We start from the raw sequence: 25,338 nt of genomic DNA on the forward strand, positions 1-25,338 counted from the left end.
GCAATGTGCCTCCTAAACTTCATCTCCCTATCCACCAACACTCCCAAGTCCCTGGCTTCATCAATCTCCTGGAGTACAGTTCCACCAATGTGGTATACTGCTGCTAATCTTTTCACCCCAAAATTCATAACCTTACATTTTGTCATATTAAATTGACACCCATTATCCTTAGCCCAGAACGCCAATCTATCCAAGTCGTCCCAAGATTTTGACATCTTCTGTATTCACTATTGCCCTACCCAGCTTTGCATCATCAATGAACAAATAAACTGTTCCTCTTAGATCCTTCCCTATATCGTTAATGAACAAATTAAACAGCAGGTCCAAGAACAGAACCCTGCGGCACACCACTAGTCACAGGCCGTCTTTTGGACTCTACTCCTGAATAAACTACTCTCTGATATCTCTCCATCAACCACCCACTTATCCATCTCACCAATCCTATATCCATTCACATATGTTGTAGTTTACGGATTAGAATTCCATGTGGTATCCTGTCAAATGCCTTAGCCAGGTCCAGCAGTATCACTGTAAACCCATTACCCTTATCCAGCTCAGCCGTCATTGTCTTATAAAACTTGAGCAAGTTACTGAGGCATGATCTACCCTTCACAAAGCCATTCTGTCGCCCATACAGTATCTCATTTTCATCAATTCATTCCTGTATTTTTCCCTTGACTACTTTCTCCAAGACCTTGACAACGACTCCTGATATGCTGATCGGTCGGTAATTTGCAACAGTAGTCTTGGATCCTCCTTTATGCAGTGGACTATTTTCCCCTCTTTCCACACCTTCGGGACTAAACCAGACCCAAGACTCAGATTAAACAAGATGGTCAATGGCACTGATAGTTCTTTAGCCGCTTCACGTAAGACCCGTGCCGGTATACCATCCAATCCCACAGATGTATTCACATTAAGGTTCTGTAATAGACTATTCACCTCCACTTCATTCATCATAATTCCCGTATAAACTAATGGTTCCTTCATTTTTTCAATGTCACCACCTGGATGATATACTCTTGCAAAGTGCTCGCTCAGTAATTCCACTATATTAATTGATTCAGTGACATCCTTACCATCGTCATTCCTTAAAATCATTTTGCCATGTACAGTTTTTTTTTTTTTTGCTTGCAGCATATTGAAAGAATTGTTTGGGATTCTCTTTAGCTTGCATAGCTAGTTTCCTTTCATAATCCGCTTTTGCTTTTTTTACCACACTCGTTACCCTTCTGGCCTGCACTTTATACCATTTGTGTGTCTGCAGGTCACCTCTTTCTTTAAATTCCCTCCACAGTTGTGTCTTTTTTTGCAGCTCAAGCTTAATGGTGTTATTCACCCATTTAACCCCTACCTGTTTTACTATTCAGACCCTAGGTATACAATCAGCCATAACCTCCTGTAAATGCTCCTTGACCACTTCCCATGCTCTATCGACATCCACCCCTTGCAGTTGTACATGCCATGGCACTGATCCAAGCAATCTCCTAAGCTTGTCATACTTGCCAGCATGGTAATTCCACGTATACTCTGTCTTAATCGAAAATTCCAAACCTTTAGCCGCCTCCAGGTCAAGACCCTATGATCACTCTCACCAATTGGTGGCAACGTAGTCATATTCTTTACAGCCAAATTCTCCGATGCAATTACTAGGTCAAGCACTCTCTGCCCCTTGGTATTTTCAATTGCATGCTGTCTCAGATAGTTATCCCTTAATAATTGAATAAAATTCATTTCCTTCCTTACATGTGTCCACTCCTCCTTCCAATCAATGTTACCATAGTGGAAATCCCCCATAATAATTACTCTCCTTCCACTTATTTCATCAATTTGTTTATGCATGCTATCTCCACCATCTATTCCATCACCTGGTCTATAGCAACACCTAACTGTATATTTTGTTCTGCCGGTCTCAATCTCACACCAAATGCCCTTAAATGAGCTCTTTTCACTATCCTGCGATACAACTTCAATTCTTCTTGGCTGCAGTTCATCAGCTATCATTAATAACACTCCTCCCCCCATTTTATTCTCTCTGTTCCTCGTAAACACACTATAACCTACACATTTTATCCCACTAACTATATCATCTTCTGTCAGCCATGTTTCACTAATGCCAATAACCTGTGACCAGGAAGAGCCAATCAAGGTCAAAAATTCTTCCTTCTTGTTCCTAATACTCCTGGCATTAGTATACATGAAATGCAGAGGTCCCTTTGTCCCATCCCTATCTTGATGTGTTATTCTAACTATCCCATTCTGATTTCTTGTCCTTAGTACTGGCTCGGGTACATTATATACATTCTTACACTCAACTGTCTCACTGATGTCCCCATATCCACCCCCCCCTCCTTGGTAGTTCTAGTTTCCCTGGTTCTGCACATCCATTTTCACTTCATTCAGCAACACTTTTTCCAGTCTCCACACACCAAATCCATTCACATGCAGGCCATCCATCTTGTATAAATCCTTTCGCCCATCAAATTCATTCCACACATCCACGAATTCCATACCACACTGTCTGCATAACCTGCGCATAAAGTCATTTGCGATTATGGCCCTCCTTAACTCCTCTCTGTCATACCGCGGCAACAGACTCATCATCCAAACTCTATCACTCTTTTCTTTCGCTACCTTTAACAATACTTTCAAGTCTTCTCTCATAAAAAATTTATCTCCTTTCAATTCATTCGTACCTGCCACAACTATCAATTCTTTCACTCATGTTTTTTCGCTCTAATACTCTAATTTACATCCTTAAACTTCGTACCCGGTAAGTACGATTTAGTTAAACTCCCATCTATCACTCCTCTTAATAACGAGTCACCACACAACACTCTTTCCTTCATTTTAGAAACTCTCCCACTCTTACGCTTATTTTTCCTTTCAAACACTTGTTTATTTCCGTCAGCCGAGGCACTGTGGAAAAAGTTTTGCAGCTGCTCTAATTGCCGCTGTGCATTTTGTATCACTGCACGCAACCTAGCGATCTCACTTCCTACAAATAATTCCTCATTTTTTTCATCATTTAAACCATTTTCTCTCTCTGTATAGTTGCTTTCACTCTCTCTTTGATCACTGCTCTCATTGCCATCTTGTACAACAAAAAAAAAACACTACTTCTGTATGAGACCAGCTAACTCACCTTTAGTCGAAAAAGACCAGATAAAGGTTCCTCATGTCGCTGACGGGAATCGAACCTAGGTCTTTCCGACCAAAAAGCTTCTCTATACTGACTGAGCTACGAAGGCTCAGAAAAACAATATAAAACTGTTAAACTGAAAAACTGTTAAACAGTATTGGTCCCAGTACTGAGCCCTGTGGGACCCCACTTGTAACCTACTGCCCCACCATACATAACTCTCTGATACTTATCGGACAGCCAATCCTGATCCAGTTGACCAACCTGACATCCAAACCCATGTACTGCAACTTAAATATCAGTTTATCATGTGGAACTTTGTCAAATGCCTTCACTAAATCCAAGAAAATGGCAGTATATGCCTTTCCCTCATCAACTGCTCTTGTAATTTTATTATAAAAGGCTAGCATATTACTAAAACAAGAGTGCATCTTAACAAATCCATGTTGACTCTCACAGATAACATTACCCTCATCTGCCCAGTACCGTATACGGCCCCTCACTAATTTCTCCAAGATCTTAACTACTGATGACACCAAGACTGGCCTATAATTAGACACTTCCAGTCTGCTACTGCCCTTATGCAATGGCACTATCTTACCTTCCTTCCATTCCCTGGGCACCTTTCCCATAGCCAGTGGCAATCCGAGGGTATTTGCCGCCCAGGTGCAAACTTTTATCGGCCACCCCTAATACTGCATTGTATAATCCAAATTAGATATTAGCTGTAATTTAATTAGATATAAAATGCCCCTATCAATGTTGCTGTCCGGGTGCGGTGCACCCCTTGCACCCTTGGGTTAGCACGGTCCTGCCCATAGCCAGACTTTTCATTGAAAACCCAGGTCAAAGGAGCTGTCAGTTCTTTAGCACATTCTCTCATACTCGTGAAATACTATCCAGTCCCACAGTTTTACTGACATCCAAAGTACTCAGTATATGGAACACACTCTCCTCCTGCACCTCTAAACCTCAAACCGGCCCTATCCCTCTAGTATTAAAATTTACTCCTCCAGGATGAAATACTCCAATAAAGTATTCATTGAACAATTTCACTATGTCCTCTGCATCAGTCACTCTATTCCCATTTTTATCCCACAATGTCATTCTTCCACAATCATTTCTCCTCCTACTGGGCCACATAGCTAAAAAAAATTCCCTAGGATTTTCTTTGGATCTTAGGGCCAATCTCTTCTCATATTCCAGTTTTGCCTTCCTTACCATGCCAGTCACTCTCCTGGTCTGTGTCTTATATTCTTCATGTATATGCTCTTCACCTATCTCCTTATATCTCTTCCATGGCCTCTTTTTCACATGCAGTTCCTGTTTAACATTGTTTGTCATCCACTTTACACCCAATTGTGTCCTCTTCTTCACTTGTGGAATACAGCTTAGTATTGCTGCTAACAAATATTCCTTCACAATTTCTCAAGCACTAACGATATCCTGGCCTTCCAATTCTTCCCTCCATGAAACTTCCCCAAGTTGATATCTAAGACTAATATAATCACCTGCTTTATAATTCCGCATATATTCCCTTTTCTTTGATACTCCTGCATGTCTATTCATCTTCAAAGTCAAAACCACATGGTCACTCTCTCTCCAACTGGCGGGAGAGATGTCATCTCAGTTATTATCAACTCTTCAGATGCCATGACCAAATCCAAAACTCTTGTTCCCTCTACTACATGTTGTCTAAGACATATGTCCCTCAAGAATTCTAGAAATTCCATTCCCTTATTGCTACATGCATCTTCCTCTCCCCAATTTACACTGTTGTAGTTAAAATCTCCCCTTACAATCTTTCTTCTTGCACTTGCCAAGCTGAACTGTCTAAACATCTCCTGGTCCCCACCCTCTGTGCTCCTTGGTTTGTAGCAACACCCCACTAAAAATCCTATCTTGTCCACCTCTACCTCACACCATATGCTTTCATAATCATTAGTGTCACTGCCTTCCAAAGCCTCCATTCTTAGAGTGGAGGTTAAGTGACGACTCTAAGATCCTATCTTAGAGTCGTCACTTGTCATATGTAGTACTCCACCACCACCGCGCTTTCCCTTCCTATCCTGCTGAAAAATGTTCGGCAGGAGTATTCTAGTTTCCCTGCATTGACACACTGACTCGTTCAGAACAGCAATCTCTCCAGATGCCTACGTCCTTCCTCATTCAAATGCAAGTGGTCTCTCGCATACAATTCCTTTCTGTCCTCAAATGCCCTCCAAGCATCCACATATTCTAATCCTCTCTTCTGACACATTCTAGCTATTATGTTATTCAGTATTACTGCTCTTCTGCTCAGTTCGTCACTGTCATACCTAGGCAACACGCACACTATCTTTCCTCTCTGCATTTTCTTTTGTACAACCTCAAGCAAGAATCTTATATCTCTTCCTGCCCAAGTCATTGCCTCTCAAGTCATTCGTTCCTACATCACAGTCATCTCATCCACCCTTTCACCTCTCTTAATTGCCACTGCCACTCTTTCTATTGTTCCTCCAGGCAAACATCCTTACGCATCCTATCTTGCACACCATGGATCATTGAGTCCCCATACATTACACTCTTACCACCCTGTTCCTCAATTGCTCACCTGTCTCTCTCTCTCTCTCTCTCTCTCCTCTAACACTTTCTCTGTGTTCCCTTACCTACCTTCCTGACATCACTCTATCCCTGGTTTCAGTGCTCTCTCACATTGTTCTCATTCCCTCTCTCCTCTTCTATCATTCCCTCTCTTCCACTGATCCTATTCTTTCCTCTTCTATCATTCACATAACTCTCTCTCATTCCCTCTCTTCCACTTATCCTATTCTCTCCTCTTTTATCATTCATATAACTCTCTCTTATTCACTCTCTTCCACTGATCCTATTCTTTCCTCTTCTATCATTCGCATAACTCTCTCTCATTCCCTCTTCTACTTATCCTATTCTCTCCTCTTTTATCATTCATATAACTCTCTCTCATTTCCATAACACTCTCTTATTCACTCTCTTCCACTGATCCTATTCTTTCCTCTTCTATCATTCACATAACTCTCTCTTATTCACTCTCTTCCACTGATCCTATTCTTTCCTCTTCTATCATTCATATAACTCTCTCTCATTCCCTCTCTTTCACTGTTCCTATTCTCTCCTCTTCTATCATTTACATAACTCTCTGTCATTCCCTCTCTTCTATCATTTACATAACTCTGTCATTCCCTCTCTTCTACCATTCCCATAACTCTCTCCCACTCCTACTCTGATTTGCCTTGCATTCATCTCTTCCATTCACCTAATCTCATCTTTCACACTTCTCATCTCGTTCTCTAGACATTCCACCTGCTCTTTCAGCTCATCTATTTCTCTCTGCACATCAGCCACTCTTGTTTGCCATTCATCCTCCCAAGTGAGACCATCTCTGAAAACTTCACAATCATTCAACCTTTCCACACTCCCCACTCTCAATTTTTCATTCATATTTCTCTCACTATTTTTGCCCTCAATCATACCACTCATCTCTCTACGTGGAGAATCTCCTGCCTCTGACTCAACGAGGTCAGTTATAGTCATCTCAAACTCACCAAGTTTCTCCCATTGTCTGCATTATGTGCATATACGTATTTTCCCTTCTCTCACCTGACACATATACAACTGCCAGGATGCATACATTCCACAAGTCCTGCATGCCACAAAATCCCTTTATTATATCATGCAAAATGGAGTCCTTAAATGGGGAGGACTTGGTGATACACCATTTGCAATTGGAGCTGCCATTGCCGCCATTATTCAAAATAGTGTTGAGGAACTATTACAACTAAATGCTAAATAAGTATAAGTGGGTATAACTGTATAAGTTAACTATAAGTATAAAACATATTTAAGTATACTAAATATCTAAATAATGAAAACTTATGTTATCTTCTTCTCTTCCACCGCTATGCATCCGATTCTGACCCCTGCCTTCTCGGTAACCAAAAATACACAATATAGAGACAACAACAACTAACTCCAAAAACAACCACTGAAGGACACTTGTATTACAGAAAAACAATGTGGCACAAATCTTAACAGAAGTCACACTATTCACCGATTAAAAAAAAAGCACTTTTTTTTTTCAGCACAGGTCAAATCCCCTGCCAAATTAAAAACATTTTTATTAGCTCATTCATACTCCTATTTCATACCTTATTAAGAAGTAGTAACTATGAAGAATGATAAGAGAAGATATCAAGCAGTAATAAGTTAAGTTGCAACATCACTTGTTGCCTGAAGCCTCGTATTTGTTGAACTAATTTGGCTATACTTTACAGTAGAGTTGCTTTTTTTTTTTTTTTATCTGTATACACTTGGTTTATACAGAACTCTCATCTACAGAGAGCTAAGGGAAACTATTTTCTGCATTAATAGTGAACCAAATTAAATTAATGAAATTTTGTTGATTGTAAAATTTGGTTAATATGTATTTATTAGCTTGTGTTTTTCATTTGAGTTTTTTTTTTTTTTTTTTTTTAAGTATTCAGCACAATCCTAATATCCCATCACTGGCATACATGCAATTATGGTGTTGTGTGTTTTCCCATAGACTAATTTATGGGCTTTACTTTTGTTAGCAAACAAAAATTCTAATATATTTGATGCCCTAAACTTATTAAAGAATGTGTGATTTGCAGTAATGTTGATTAATAAAACAACTATTGCAATACATCTTTCCTCTGTAGAAATGAAATTGGATTCTTTCGTGATTAATTTATTAAAAAAATTATTGCTTTTATGTTTCCTTGAATATATACTGTATGTGATTCTGCTTTTAGGACAATAGTTTGGGATACTCACACAGTTATAAGTTTCAATTATTATTTCAAACATATTATTATTTTCATTATCAAATATAATGTTCAAAACTATGTAATGTGCAATGTTCAAACTGCCTTAAATTCTGTTTCTGTATACTCAGGCAATGCACCTGCTCACACATCACTTGACAAGCAAAAAATTTTCTTTTTACCCTTGCTAATACCTTAATTATACTGCTACTGCTATGGATGACCTCTTGTTCTGTCCATTTCCTGCGACATTATGAAAAATCTCTTCTGGTTAATCAATCATATATCCCTTCCTCCTTATCATGTCCATCAAGTTCTGCAATGGCAATTTCTCATCTGTGTTCTTATCATGCATTCCAGAGAGACCAACAATGGATCACTGATACTTCTCTGGACAGCTTTCGGAATCTCCTGAATTACTCAAAAAACCATGCTAGTCCAAATGCATCCTCATGAAAGCCATATACACAAATGATCTTTTACTGCATGTTACATCCTCCTCTTTCTTACCATAACTGATTGTATTATCACAATTTTTGCAATGTGATCACTAAATTACAAGTCCCTATCCAGCATCACCTTAGTCTCTTATCTCCTTTGGTTACTTCAGTATATTCCACCAACTGAATATACAGCATCCTATCTCTGCCTTGCAAATTTTAGAAATTCACACTTCTGAACACTGAATTGGGAGCTCCACTCATCTCACAGATAGTTTAAACTCAAATGCTTCTAGAGGACTAACATCGGTTTCATTCCTCATAAATCATCAGTTCAGTCCTAAAACAGCCCTGTGGTACTCCACAGTTTATCAGGCACATCTGTCAAAGGTCTTTTAGGATCTAAAACATAACCTTCCCTTAACAAATGCCCTCATGGTGGATTCTGCTTTTATCAGTCTGATCTTGGATCCTTGGCCCTTATCAACACCTTAGCCATCACTCTAGATACAGACTAGCTTATAATTTGAAACAGCAATTTCTGGATGCTTTCACATGTGCAGTAGAACAATTTTACCTCCTTTTGTCTTTGTTGAACTTTCTCTGTCAAACAGCTCTTCAATATGCATAGCGATATGCCATCCATTATTTAAATAGTAGATAATTTCCATCATCCACTGTGAAACCACTAGCTTGCTTACTGGCCATGAGATTTAAGGAAAAAAAAGCATATTTTGGTTTCTAGAGTAAAGTTTCAGGATTATCTGTAGTACTAATATATTACAGGTCTATCAGCCTTTTTTAGTGGATTCATGTTAATCAAAAAGTCTTATGTAATTTCTTACGATCAGGTATACTTAATTCCTTTTATACCTCCTACTCATTTGCTTCTAGTCCTTTCACTTGCCATATCCAATCTATGCTGGCTTTTTACTTTTTTATATTCACTTGCATGAAATACTTTAATGAATTGCTTAGGCTAAAATTCAGTATAACTAATTGAAAATTTATATTAAAAAGAGGCACACCTGGATATGTTTTTTTGGAAAGCAGGGATGAATTTGGTACTAGACTTGATCATTGAGCCAAAATACTATGAGATTTGGGAAGAAAAAAATGTTGATGATGAAACAATAAGCAAGCATAGAAATACATATCAAGTAGCCATGATAAAACATTTTATGTTTTAAAATATAGCCTAAATTGAAATTTAGCTTAAGGCTGGAATATAAGCAAAGCTCCATTAACAAAAAGCTTTGCGATTTTTTGCTGATTAATTGGCAATTCATTTCAGAAACAACAGGGATTCAGGTTTGTTAGGATGCTATATAAATAGCTGCACTAACCCAAACATCAATCAACCATGGCAGTTAATAACACAGAGCAGACTAGTAAATAATATTGTGACTGGTCTGTAGTGTGTTTTAGTGGTAGACCTTTAATGCGCTGGAGCAGTTTTTCTTAATATGAAGTTTGACCTTTGCCTAGAAGGATGAATGCTGACAAACACAGACATGTAACACTTAAGGATATAAATGCTTCCAGCACATTCTTTTACAGAGCAAACCCAAATCTATTTCAATATGACAATGTGCCATGCCATACCACAGGTTCTATTATGACATTGAGGAAAATGATAGGAAACTTGACTAGCCTGCACATACAGTATTTTTTAATTCAACCAAATAGAGCACCTTTTGGATAAACATAAAGTGTAGGCTCACATCCGAGAACAATGCATGAACTGGTAATGTTGAAAGAAGAATGACACGGAACTCTTGACTAATATTATCATAAATTAGTGGAGAGTTTGCCTAATGCCTAGAAAGATTGAATGTATGATTAAGGCTAAATGAGGGCCCACACAGGTGTGTGCATGTGTTTTTTCATTCAGATATTGTTGCTGAATATTTCTTGACTGATCTCCAAAGCGGTATCCCTTAAGCTTTCCATAATCTCTAGCCTCGCAATTTCTTATATATCTTTTCATCAAAAAAGCAGTTATGTTGGCTGGTCACCACTTAGCACCATAGTCACATTGATCAACTGGATGAAAATAATTGGAATACTATTTTTTGCAGTTATATCATCCTTTGATGCAACAATGAAATCTAAGGCTTTATCTTTTATCATCTTTCATAACCATCTTTCAGAAACTCATTTTTTTCTTTGCTCCTAAATGCTTTCTAATCTGTACTTCCATAATTAAAATCAGACATAATGATTTTTACTTGATAAACTGTTGTTTGCTAATAAATAACAAATAATAATAAATAAAAATAAATAAATATTTGTTATTTATTCTTATTATTACATGACACATCCACATTCAGAGTCTAATGACTCATTGTGGGAAGGTAGTACACTGCTCCACTAAACACAACTCACCATTTCTGTTCCAACTACACAACTACCATCAACTGAACTATACTTATGCCCAGGTGCATAAGGCTCTAGCTGGGACCCCCAAAAAATTAGGGCCAATTTAAAGGCCCAAAACAGTGGCTGTGGGGGGGGAGCACTCTAGTGGCTCAGCCCTACCCACCTTAGTAAAAGTGTAAGTCCAGCCCTGACCGTCAACATTTTATTGCATTTGTTGCTGTCTTTATTGTTGTCTAAAATTCTGATATATACTCTGATTTCTTTGATTATTTATCTCTAAATTATTTTATTTAGTCTTGTTACCTAAACAGCGATGCCATCTCACAATTCTCACTGTCCTCCCTTTTCTAACTTTGGCAAATCTCTGCTGGAAGCAGATAATCTTCACTATCCTCTTAACACTGAACTTTTTGTTAACTATCTCATCCTCTTCCATATGTATGTTCTCCTCTTGCCGATGAAGACTATAACGCTGTCCACATTTCCTTTTCTATGGTATTTCCTTGATCCAGCCATTCTCATTCTTGTGTCCTTTGATACCACATTGGAACCAAATGAGATAATCTCCATGATTTTTACTCTTCTTTCATTTTGTAGTCAGAAAATGTCACTGGTTGCACTTTCTCAATCCAGACTTTATCCAACCAAATAAAACTGAAATGGTCCTTGTACTGAAACGAGAGCCTTCATTCAACTCTGGAATCCTTAACCAGTGAAATAATAAAAATTCAGCATTGTTTAGGTGACATAAGTCAAAAATACCAGCTTAGCATGTATTCCAGCCTGCAACATCTGTGAAAAAAAATGCATTCAAATAAACATCTGACTCTGAAGGGGGGAGCCAGAAAATTGTCTCCTACTCTATTACTAGCTGAGCCTGCTTCATCACAAAGGCCATTGGGTATAATCCTCTGCCATTTCCACACTTCTCTCACATCCAAATGATATTACACATCACATAACTCATGTATTCTCCAAATCGAGCTCAGAAAGGATCAATATGTTGAGGTGATACTGAGGATTATCTAGTCAGTAGATACTAGATAGGTAATCTAGCATTCTTCAAGCAGATACTTTGGCAATTCTTTACTGTAAGGGTGTGGCAAGGAATATGCACTCCAGAAGTCATTAATTCAATGACTTCTGGAGTATATTAATTCAATGAAAAATTACCATTTGTGAAATTAAAATGACACCTATAACAGCACTATTTGAATCACTCTGTGTGCTGTTCACTGTTGCAACTGATTTATTTTTTTAAAAAAAACCTGTTGTTATACTCTTTGGTTTTCTGGTTTTAAATGCACTCATTTTTTATACTAAATAATAACATACTGTCAATATTGTGTTTGTATGGGAAAAAAAAGCTAACTTGATTAGCTTTTTTTTTTTTTTTTGCAGCTTAATTCTTTTATAGCTGCTTTTGAGATGTAGTGTTAAAAAAGGCTGTCAGGATATATACTGAAAGGTGGACAAATGGATGGGTGCTAGAAAGGGTCAGAACTTTAAGGCTCCTTAAAGAAGAAAGATGAAATATTTTGGACACACTGAAAGGATATCAGGAGGACTTCTCAAAACAGTAATAAAAAGTAAAGTTCCTTGAAAAAGAGGAAGAGGTAGCCCATCAATGAGATGGATCGATGGATTGTGTGTTTGGAGTGACTGATCTTTAGAGAGTTGAAGCCTCCAGAAAAGCATACCATAGGATCACATGGCAAGGACTGGTGTGGCACATCACTGTGCATCTGAGTGACCACATGTTTATTCATCTGTTCATTGGGCATTTGTTGATGTCCAATGAACAGATGGATGGATGGATTCTTTTATCACTGGCAACTGAAAAGAATTTAACAACTTCTGGATTATTCAGAATTAATCAATACTTTGTCATTCAAAAGTACACACGCACACACATATATATATATCAATTCATATATGTATATGTTAAAGATACCAAGAAATTTTATACTTGGTTTTGTGCGTGAAATATATTCACGTCTGAGCTACTTGTATATAGAGGCTAATGACTTCATATCACTTGCCTTAGTATGTATCCCATAATGCAAAGCACACCCCTTTCAGACATGTATAATGCAATGCATAATGGGAAGGGCCACTACCCAGACCGGTTTCAACATTTATTGAAGTCTCTTCAGTGGGAGCCAGACCTGGGAGAGATAGTTGAAGTAATGCAGAAGTCATATATATCTCATATACAAGTAGACAAAAGGTGCTTGACCTTCTTAATAAAAATCTCTGGATGAGAGAAAGATGTAGAAAATTTTTTTACCTTGGGTGTAATATACGTTAAAGATACCAAGAAATTTTATACTTGGTTTTAATCCTTTTCCCAAGTAAGCAATACAAAGTTTGCGCGTGAAATATATTCACGTCTGAGCTACCGAAGGTAAAAAACTTTCAACATCTTTCTCTCATCCAGAGATATCAATTTGCAAATGAATAATGAACAGAGGAAATATTTTTGCAAAGTAATTGTTTAATTTCAGTATATCAAAAAAGCAGATTATATATATATATATATATCCTTGTTGATGCTTCTAATCTGTGGATCTCAGATTCACTTCTTTTGCTCAAGAAGGTTTTGTACAAAAAGCTTAAAAAATATTGCTATTCAAGTTTGAATACTTTTGTGCATTCAGTTAAAAATGTTCATTTATCATTATTATTATTATTATTATTATTATACTTCCATAGAATCACAATGATCATTATAGGAAGTGATTAACTATCACTCTGCAAGTGGTTAAACAATAACGCGCCTCCGTAGCGCAATTGGAAGAACGACAGTACATTGCGCCCTTCGATTGGAATAGGCCTAAGTTCGATTCTCGTCGCGATGGGAGGAATCTTTATCTGGTCGATTTCAATCGATGGTGAGTTAGCCGATCTCATACGGAGGTAGCAGGGTTTTTTCTCCCGGAAACTCGGGTTTTTCATCCCGCATACATACAAATCGGCCCTTCAGAACACACGCAATTTACAGACAAAAATTACTAGTTGTGGTGGTGGTGTTGGAGGTGGGTGGTAGATGGCGTTGATTCGTAGTAGAGGTAAGGTGTAGAGATAGTTGAAGATGTCCTCCCGCGATGAGTCTTCGGACTCCTTGGAGGTATCAGGAATAATAATAATAATAATAATAATAATAATAACTGTCTTAAATGTGACAGTTAGCTTAGTTTTATTTATTGACTTAGCATTATTGACTAATAGAAGGATAGTAACTGGATATTATATTATTATTATTATTATTCAGGACCTCTATGGAAGCATGAGTTATCATGGGAGGTCTGCTTTAGAAAACACATGCCATTCATACCATGAATATCATACCATTCTGCATACTTATTTATCATCTGCAATGTCACTTTCTCTCAGACAATACACTTCATGCCCTTTCCTTGCAAAAAAAAAGGCCACTTCTTACTCCTTTTGCAAAAGTCAGGGTATTTCCTTTTGTGCATACCTCTTCTCATTGTTCTACCATATGAAAAGTCTCTTTGTTGTTCATACATAAAATATCTGTCAACAGCTTAAATATCTTAATTGCATTGCCCTTTCGTTTTCTATTTACCAAACTCTGTTTACGCAATAATTTTTGCTATCTGCCTCTGTACTTTCTGTCATTATTCTCTTCATATCTTATCAATGACTAGCTCTTAGCATTGTAATTTTATACAATAGAATGTTTGTAAATTACATTGTGTTCTGAAGGCCGATTTGTCTGTATGCAGGGTGAAAAACCTGAGTTTCCAGGAGAAAAATCCTATTACCTTCATATGAAATCAGCTAACTCACCTTTCAGTTGAAAAAAAAATCCACATAAAGATTCCTCTTGTCATGACGAGAATTGAACTTAGGCCTTTTCCAATCAGAGGGCGCAACGTATCGTCATTCTTCCAGTTGTGCTGTGGAGGTGTGTAATATTGAAACACTAATATTATTGAAATAATAATAATATTGAAACATTACTGAAACTGCATCATTTACATGGATTCAATTAAGTTCACTACAAGTTCTAAGTAGTCTGGTATACCACCCAGTTTAGTACTCTCTCAGATCCAACATCTCTTATATCGCATTAAAAAAAAAACAAAAAACACTCCATTAGGATTTGTGTTTGTTGGATTCCATGCCACATTAAGATTAAGGGAAACAAGGTTGTAGATATCTGTTGAGGCAAGGCCAGCTTGTCCCTTACAAGAATTTCTTTCCTCTGCCTTTATTATAACGATTATAAAGCAGATTATAAAACTACAACTAATATTTCAGTGGTAAATATGGCATAGTACAGAGAGAGAGAGAGAGAGAGAGAAAGAAACTAATAACAAACTGTATTGAGGAGTAATAGGAAGGTTTTCTTGCTTGGCTCCACATAGCCAAGAAAGCACTTTGGAGGCAGCACAAGATTAATAATTGTAATAATCAGTTGCATGAAGAGTATAAAGACTCAGTTGGTAAAGACAACAAAAGTGTATTATGAGCAGAAATTAGCAAATCAGGCCAAGAAAAACCCCTGTGAGTTTGTTTGATGTGTGGCAAGTAGAAAGAATGTTATGGTAAGATGATGTTAATGGATGAAAATGGGAGATTGGTGAATGCTACACAGGACATAAGTCAAGGTGTTCAGTGAGCAGTTCATCAGGGTGTTTCATCTTCAGTGTGAAATCAGAAGCACAAGTGTAGAGAATGAAATGAGGGAAGAGTTAATGGTGAGTGAGCAAGAAGTATATGAGGAGTTAAACTAGATGTCAATAAGGCAATAGAACTTGTTGATATATCACGGTGTGTCTGGAGGGAACGTTCTAGGGAGTTAGCATCAGTCTTTGCCTACCTGTTTAATTCACAAGTCTTGCAATAGCACAAGTCCCAAGGGAGTGGAAGGAAGGCAAAATTGTTCTGCACCACTTTTACTCACAAAGATGGTGCAGAACAATTTTTGGCTACGGTAACGAATTAAAGGCTGATGTGTATGTCGGGAGTTGTAGTTAAGGTATTGGAGAGGTTGGTGAGAGATAGGTTACAAAAGTGGGTTGATAACTGTGATATTCTTCGTGTTTGTTAAAGGGAGAGTGTGTTTTAGGTGATGAATGTATTGGATAAGGGAGATGCATATAGAGTGGTGTACTTAAGATATTGCAAAGGCTTTTGATAGATTGCCATGCTACAAGTTGGTCATCAAACTGAAGAAGATGGGATTGGATGTAGACTAGTGAATTGGATAGGTGCATGGCTGTCAGATAGTTATCAGCAAGTTGAGTATTAGGGGGTGGGGCACTATCTGTAAAGCGGAAAGTCATTATTAGTGTGTCGCAGGGGTTAGTTTTGGGACCATTGTTATTTAATTTTTATATTGGCCTGTGTAACTCGGTGGAAGTGGTGTTTGCACCTCTCAGTGCCAAACCACCCAAAGATAGACATAGAGTTCAAGTCTAGTCGCCGACTAGAGGAACTTTTGCCAGGTGGGTTGGTCAAGTAATTAGCATACTTGCTCATCATCATCATACAGGCTATAGCAGTGGTGGCGAACCTTTTTTATGTCCATGTGCTAAAAGTTTACAATCGAGTTGCTGACGTGCTGGGCGTGCCAAAAATTTACAAATCAAGTTGCTGACGTGCTCGGCATGTCAGCAACTAATTAATACAACACTAATTAATTAATTAACATTAATTAATACAAAATTAATTGCAGAATTTTGAGACAAGTTTAAAAATTAATATAGAATTTCATAATAATGAACACATAATTTGACATACAAATTGTCGTATACAAATTAATATTAACCTATTATCAATTTATTAATTTATCAATATCAATTTATTAATGAGATTTTTGCTGTTGTACATTAAATGCCAAATGCTTTATATCAGGTTGATATTTTGTCACTTTTAGTAATACACACGCGGAACTAGATTTGTCAGTCATTCTATTTCTTAAACTGTCATTTATAAAATTCATTGCAAAAAAATAATGACTCACAAGCATATGTAGAGGAAAAAATTGATAATATAGCCATCGCTAGTTTTTTTTAAACAACAAAAGGTTTCAGTAATGGCATTCCAAGTTCTCGATATTTCCTCTTCTGCATTCTTTTTAATTGCCCCCAATAATCGATCAATTTCCATTATTTCCAAGTCATTTCTCAAATCGACAAACTTTTGTTTCCATATAGAACTAGATTGAAAATTGATTAGTTGCATTTCTATATCTTCCAAATTCAGCCACTCGAAAATCTCCAAATTGAGTTTATCTGTTGATGTTGTGTCCGGATGCAAAATAAATTTCGATGTCTCTGCAAATTGCCTGAACTGCGTAAATCTTGAAGAAAATTCATTGATTATCGACTGAATAACTGTAGAAAACTCTTTTGTCAATTTAACTTGATCTGTTTTTTCATGGGATTCTAGATCTGCAAAGACTTTTTTTGTGTTTGGAAAATATAGGAAATGACGTCACGATTAAAAATTAGTAATTTAGCTTCAAATGCTTTGATTAAATCAAACATGACAATAATTGTCTTGTTAACACCTTGCAGTTTAACATTTAATTCATTTAAATGTAAACACAAATCAGTAAAAAACATTAATTTCGAAAGCCATTCGATGTTCATTAATTGATTGTATTTTTCAATGATTTTCTCATTATGTAAAAAAAGTCTGACTTCATCTAAACACTCAACAAATCTTTGAAGAACTTTTCCACGACTTAACCATCGGACGTTGTTGTTGTTGTACATAAGTTTACATGAGTTTACCTCACTTAATAATTCTATAAATTTTCGTTTATTTAAAGCGCATGCCGATGTAAAATTGACCAATTTTGTTACAATGCTCATAATATCTTCCAGTGGCTTGAAACTAGCCTTTGCGCATAAAACCTGCTGACGTACAATACAGTGGAAACCCAGAACTGAATGTCCAATATATTTGGTAAATAAATTGATGAACCCATTTTCCTCTCCAGTCATAACTGCGAGCACCATCAGTAGTTACTGATACAATTTTGGTTGGATCTATATCTCTTTCAGCAAGTGCATTTACAACTGGGTTGCAAATATCTATTCCCTTTGTTGTTGTTGCTAATGATGTTAAACTTACCAATTCTTTTATGTTATTCCCAACACAATAACGAATAAAAATTGCTAAACGAGCTGATCCAGTTATGTCAGTACTCTCATCAAGACAAAGAGAAATTAAACCAGATTTTATATCTGTTTTTTGCTGATGAGTTATATTTTTAGCTATGATTCTGTCTTTCACTGTGTTTCTAGCCAAAGGCATATCTTTTATTCTTTGAATAATTTTTTCTTGGTTTCAAAATCTTCAAAGAGAACTGGTGCACATTTTAACCATGCTTCTTTTATACATTCCCCATCACTAAAAGGTTTCCCGTGTTTAGCAATTACATTTGAGGCAAAAAAACTAGCAGTAGTTATATTTGAACGACTGCTGATAAGTTTCATTAGGGTTGTTGACTGGATATTCCTATTTTTAATTGCCCAAGCAATAAATTCTTTCTGTTCGTCCTTGCTTTTCTCAAGGAGCGATTTATGGTTTGTCTCATAATGCCATTTTACTGACGGCGTTCTGCACACAACTGTCCCGGAACATAAAACACATATTGCTTTATTGTCTTAATTAATCATGCCATACTCTTCAGTCCATCCATCAGCTTTGAAACGCTCTGCTGCTTGACTGTGATAATTTTCGTTTTTTATTTTCGCTAGACATGTTCGGTAGAACCGTAACAAAATAATTCACAACTTAAATCAAATGCATTTTTTATAGTTTCAAAAAACTCAACATTTTATTATATGCCTATATTAAATTATCTTTAGAATTCCCATTTACAGTAGCATAAACAAAACAGTGCACATACGCAACAATAATGCACTTGCTGCTGCTTATTTCTGCCTACTGGCAGATGTGCGGTGCGAAATGCATAATGAACGCACATGCGATTAGAAAAGGGAAAAGTCAGGGAATCCTAAGGATCAGTCGTTCTCAATTCTTTTTCTATAGACTGTATTTTTATTTATTCTTACTGTATTAGAGGGCTCAGTCCCAACAAAGTTACTCGTAAATACCGTTCCCATTTTTTTAAAGTTCATACATTAAACTAACATAAGTATTAATATTATATAAATTAAGTGGATATTAAATCCAACATTATTTCAAAGTCGACTACAGTAACTAGAATTTTCGTGGGAAATTTGGCGAGTGTATTCCCTTAATATCTCTGGTCAAATTTCGCAAGAAACGTCTATAGTTTCTGTAGTCGGCTTTGAAATAATGGATTTAATATCCACTTAATTTATATAATTTTGTATCACCGATGTGAAGCCTTTTGGCTATTTATTTTAGTAAATAAGTATTAATAATTAATTATGGCATAATCATAAAGAGTATTAATACACTTAATGTATACGGTGTAGCATGTCGACAAATATAAAAGTACGCATTTAAATATTATTCAGTATTAAAATTGATTATTGCATTATTAAATTGATTTTAATGATGTTGGTTTGAACAAAAAAAAAAAAAACGGTAGTGAGAAAAATATTTATGCATTGTAACTCACCATAGAAGTCAGCGGAGCAGGAGAAGCAGCAGAAGGATGTCGACTTGTCGGCGACCGCTTACGATCGAATATAACTTGCCCTCGCATATAACTGGCACTCCTGATTTCACTTTACGAAAAAAGACATTAAAAGGTTTTGCATATATACCTCCCACAAAAAACAACATGCCTTCCCCAACAGCCATTATATAATGTAGATACAAGGAAAAAAAATAGTTTTATTGTATCCCTGAATGAGGTTCAGAGGCTTTTGCAGTCTGTGTAATATATTTCTCAACAAATAGTTCAATTAGAGACAGCTGGAATAAAAACAGCACCTAACTAATGAATCACATGTACCCCTCTCACAGAAACTACGCTGTATAGACAAGTAAAACCATATGTTGCACCGGAAACACAGTATCTAACTAAAACTATTTTCTAATTTTTCAATTACATGAAATAGGTGTTTGTTTGATTGCATTTGAAATTCTCAATGTCATTATGGCAGATCACAGAGGCTAACTTCAAATAAAATTCTACCATGAATTGAAACATGCCATATAATGCTTGTGTGAGTTCTCCTTCCAGCTCAAACACAAACAAGGCAATAAAAACTAATCGTGGGTTGAAACTTTGTGTGAGTTGAGCCTGCCAGTAATGAGAAGTTCTGTCGGAACGATAAATGACACCTTGTCGTGAATGTCTTAAAACTAAGAAATATATAGTGAATGTTGTTATGACAGTTGCAGATTTTATTGAATTCGGTTGAAGAGAATTAGCATTTCAACTCAAAAATTGTCGGTTCCATTTGTCTTTAAAGGGTCGCGTAATCTTTTGTTAATACCGCGCCAATCAAATTCATGTCTTCATAGCTGCTCTCTCCTGTAAAACAAAATTTAACTTGTACATATTGTAACACTTAAAAAAAAAGGCTGAATAATTTATAACCGTATAAAAGGATATCACATGTAAATCATTGATGTGCCAGCAAAATTCTCGGGAGTGTCACCTCTGGCATGCATGCCATAGGTTTGCCACCACTGGGCTATAGGTTCGTCTTCCCCTATGAGTGTGGATGTTTATGACTGTCTTACTAAACCTGTGTTGAAAGGAAGATACTACTTTTTTTCTGGCCTGGTTGCTGAGTGGTTAATGTATCCGCCCTCCAGCTGAAAGGCTGTAGGTTCAAATCCTACTGTGGGCATGGATGTTTGTATTGTCTGTGAAAATACTAGTGGTGGTGGGTGGTAGTTGAGGTTCGTTGTAGTTAGTGGATTGAGTGGTGTAGATAGAGAACTGTAGAGTAGATGCCCTCCCTCGATGAGTCCTTGGACTCCCTGGAGATGCCATAATAATAATATTAATTATATTGGGATAGGTTTAACTGGTGATATACAACTGTTTCAGCTGATACAAAATTGGGGAGAGTGACGAGGAATCAAGCGGATGTTGTGGCCTTACGGGAGGACTTGAATAGATTGTACAAGTGGGCAACAGTATGAAACTGGCAATTTAATGTTGCAGAGTAAGGTTCTGAAATTTGGTAGGCAACAATGGGGTGCAAAGTATACTCTTGGCAAGAAAATTGTGGAGGAAGTTAAGGAGATCAGATCCTTGTCCATCACTCCAAATTCTCTGAAGTTCAGAGGTCACATTGCATAAGTTGTGAAGACATCACATCAGATTATGGTAGTGATGTGGAGGACCTTAACTTAATGAAGAGGTTCTGGTTCCAATGTATAAGGTCTTAATCAAGCCTCATATGGATTATTGTGCACAGACTTAGTCCCTTGGTTTTCATGGTGATGAGGATATTGGAAAGGGTCCAGAGAAGACCGATTAAGGTCGTAACTGATCTTTGGGATGTGGGGACAGATTGAAACAATATAATTTGCAAAATCTTGTGAATAGGAGGAAGAGAGGGGATATGATTAAGACAGTTAAGTTGGTAAAGGGTAGTTACCAAGTTGATGTGGAAGAATTTTTTTGTAGAACGGGAGGAGGAGGAGGAAGAACAATGGGACATATCTGGAAGCTGTATAAGGAGGGTGTGAGCAGCGGCATAAGGAGTAGATTTTTTGCATGGTGAGTGGTTGGTCAGTGGAATGCATTGCCTGACATTGTTGTCAATTCAGATACACTGAATAAGTTTAAAGCACTGTTTGATGCGCTATGTGTGTAATAGTGTTTGCCTCCCACAACGAGTCTTTTTGACTCCATGGAGGTCAGGTGTTAATAATAATAAGTCATAATTATCTTGCACACCATTTCTCATTAAGGGATGATGACATACCTTTGCATGAGTGCTCTTGTTCTGTTTTAACTATCATTCATAGTTTAATAGGTTACCCTCATTTTGATAAATAATGAGTTAATCTCTTAGTGCTTTTAACATTCTTTATACACTCAGGTAGATATCATCTGAATTTCAAATATATCTTGTGGTTTTAAATTTTTTGTACAGAAGTATATAGATAGATTTTAAATCACTATATCAATTTTACCTCCTATACATCTTTCCCTCTCACCTCTTCCCAATAGCATCAGGCATTTTAAGGGAGGTTTTTGGTGCACCAAAAATCTCCCTAAAATGTGAGAGCATTGGGCATTATTCTAAGTTTAGAGATTTGGGATTTATACAGTTAGAAGTTGAAAAGGACACCTAGTTTTTGTAGACAAAGGAGGCTCTGGATGTGCTTATACCAGGAAATGCTAGAAGTATAAGTCAGCCCAAGAAGCGCGTGATCTGTTTTTCCATACAGATTTGAGTATTCGCAGAAGTAAGGGGAAGCGAAGCATGTATTTCTTCCATGAAATAAGGAACTGTGTTTTGGTATCATTGAAAATTAGTTGTCTTCACCACACAGGATGCCAAGATTGGTGTTTAAAGCATTGATCATGAAGGGAGGGGAAAAAAAAGTCTTTCTTAGTTTAACTATTAAATGGCTTAACAATATAAATTAACGTCCAGCACTCTGTGCCATTATATCAAATGAGTATTAGTTTTTTTGTTCAGAATTTTACATTCATAACATGTTATAAATTTCCAGAACTCTGCTTCAAATAGAACCCTGTACCATCCCATTGGTTATCTTCCTTCAGTGTGATGGAATGCAATGCCCTCAACATACCCAACTTACTTGTATCTTTAAGACAACCAACTGCTTGACTATGTTCCTAATCCAATACCAGCCCATCTTTCCATCAATCTTACACGAGCTTGCCATGGAGTAATCTCAGATGCCTTTGCACAATTCAAAAACCACCACTGTATACAACTATCTCAAACACATTTGTTAATTTTTAATAAAATAAAGACATATTGCTAAAGCAAGACCCATCTTTTATAAATGTGTGTTGTCCATCATAGATTCCTTTAGTTATGAACCTGTTCCATATTTTAGTCCTAACCAATCTCTCTGCTAATTTAAGTGTAACTCAGGTATACAGATTGCTCTATGATTACAAATCTCAATTTTAACATTAACTCTTGTGCAGTAGGCACTTTTTATCCTCCGCCTCCTTTAAGGACCATTTCTGATGCAAAAAAAGTCTCTGATTTGAGTCAGTAATTGTGATATCCTTTGGTTAGAAAGACATGAGTTTGAATAATTTAAATTGTGAAGGTGAGTTAGCTGGCATCATATGGAGATGGCAAGCTTTTTTCTCTCTTGGTAACTCAGGTTATTCATCCCATAAAACAGGCCAGCTGTCCAGAAGAAACATCTACAATTAACAGATACAAAACACGGGTCTCAAAAACAATACATGGGTCTCAAAACTCTAGCTTCTTCAGTTGCAATTCCACACAACCTAATTCTGGTAGAGGACTCAGTAGTTGTTTCAAAAGCATAGTTAACTTTTTGCACATTCCTTACACATTCAGTGATATATCATCTAATATGATAGTCTTATTAACATCTAGTATACTGAGCACATCAGATTCATCACTGTTGTCTCTTTATTCATACATCTTAGAAATTATGGAAACACCTACCATGTTAGAGTAAAACTTCAGTTTAATATAAACCAAAATAATCACTCAACGTTTGACCCTTACATTCAGGTCATCATTTGGAGTACACACATATACAAAGAAACAAGCTGCAGCTGCACTACAATCTACATGGTATGCTAAAGTTACTGGTCAACCGTTAACACTATTGGACTGACCACTGGTGGGAAAAAAACATGCTACATCTATTGTGGTACAAGGTGTTCGTGTAGACCAGGGTTGTCCAAAACATGGCACGTTGGCTGCATGTGGCCCACGGTGCGATTTAGTGCAGCCTGCCTGTGAGTTTTGATTTTCATGAGCGAAAAAATAAACAATTTGAACAGAATGCGTATTAGATATTTTAATTCTATCACTAATCGATGATCTCGATGTTGGTTATTTTACATCACTACATATCCATGTGTTTTTCAAATATTAGATATGTAAAGAAGCGCTCTGGACACTCATGTGAAACGTGAGTGCGCAGTTAGTGTTGTTCATTTGTTAAGTTATTGAGATTGTGTCGCTGCTGATCACTACAAGCTGCACTACAATCTACATGGTATGCTAAAGTTACTGGTCAACTGTTAACACTATTGGACTGACCTCTGGTGGGAAAAAAACATGCTACATCTATTGTGGTACAAGGTATTGGTGTAGACCAGGGCTGTCCAAAACATGGCACGCGGGCTGCATGTGGCCCACGGTGCGATTTAGTGCAGCCCGCCTGTGGGTTTTGATTTTCATGAGCGAAAAAATAAACAATTTGAACCAAATGCATATTAGATATTTTAATTCTATCACTAATCGATAATCTCTATGTTGGTTATTTTACATCACTATATATCCATGTGTTTTTCAAATATTAGATGTGTAAAGAAGCGCTCTGGACACTCATGTGAAACGTGAGTGCGCAGTTAGTGTTGTTCATTTGTTAAGTTATTGAGATTGTGTCGCTGCTGATCACTAAATGACTAGATACACATTGGGTGTGGCCCTCGTATAAATTTTTTTAACGCTGCCCTCTGTCGATGAGTCTTTGGACTCCTTGGTGGTTTTACGTAATAATAAATAATAATATCAATACTTGAGGTAGAAAAAGCCATCAAAAACTTGTGGAGAGGTAGCTGGAACAGAAATGCTTAAATATGGAAGTATAAACGTTTTGTAGTGACTGCCCTGCATAATTCAGAGGCAAATTCTGGTCAGAGGATCAAATTCCAGATGATTGATGTAGAGCTCTCATAGTTTCCGTCTATTAAAAAAAAAAAAAAAAAAAAACGGGGATAAAGCTAAATGTGAATATTATGGAGGAATTTCTGTACTAAGTATTCCAGGTAAGATTTATGCAAGCTTTTTTTGAAAAGCAATTGGGAAAAATTGTGAAAGAGAAACTGGGAAAAAAACAAGCTGGGTTCCGGCCATATAGAGGTTGTCAAGAACAGATTTTTGCTTTATAACAAATAGTTTAGAAATCATGGGAATATGACAAAAGATCTGTACAGGATTTGTGTTAATTCCGGTGCACAAGTTTTTAGCACAACTGGAGGGATGTCATCTCAATTAGTATCAAAACTATTAAGGATTTTTCTTGTGTTCTTGTTAAAGATCATGGGAGGCATGCTGAGAGATGTTTGTGATATAATGGGAGGAGAACTGCATTGGTCATGTGTACAAACATTGGAGGAAAAGACTGATGTATTAATCTTTGAATGATGAGGCAAACATTTTGCATTCAGTCCTTATGAAGGCCTTGGTTTTTTACAGTTATTGTTATCATGTAAGCTGAATGAGAATCTGGGAATTTTGACTCGAGCCACTGATTACATGCCAAATTTTTATCTATTATTATTATTATTATTCAACACCTCCAGGGAGTCCAGAGACTGACTGAGGGAGGGCACCTACTCTACAACTCTCTCAATCCTCCTACTACAATGAACTGCAATTACAGTTGCAGTTCATTGCCATCTACCTCCCACCACCATCAC

General features: G+C 36.9%; 1 protein-coding gene across 5 annotated transcripts in view; it reads left to right on the forward strand.

The window, feature by feature from the left end:
- Nucleotides 1-25,338, forward strand: part of Atx-1 (Ataxin 1) — a 116,213-nt gene that overhangs the window by 87,492 nt on the left and 3,383 nt on the right. The window lies entirely within an intron of this gene.

This window comes from Typopeltis vanoorti, chromosome 18 (assembly GCF_054136105.1).
Source record: "Typopeltis vanoorti isolate ZY-2024b chromosome 18, IOZ_Tvanoo_1.0, whole genome shotgun sequence".
Taxonomy (NCBI): domain Eukaryota; kingdom Metazoa; phylum Arthropoda; class Arachnida; order Uropygi; family Thelyphonidae; genus Typopeltis; species Typopeltis vanoorti.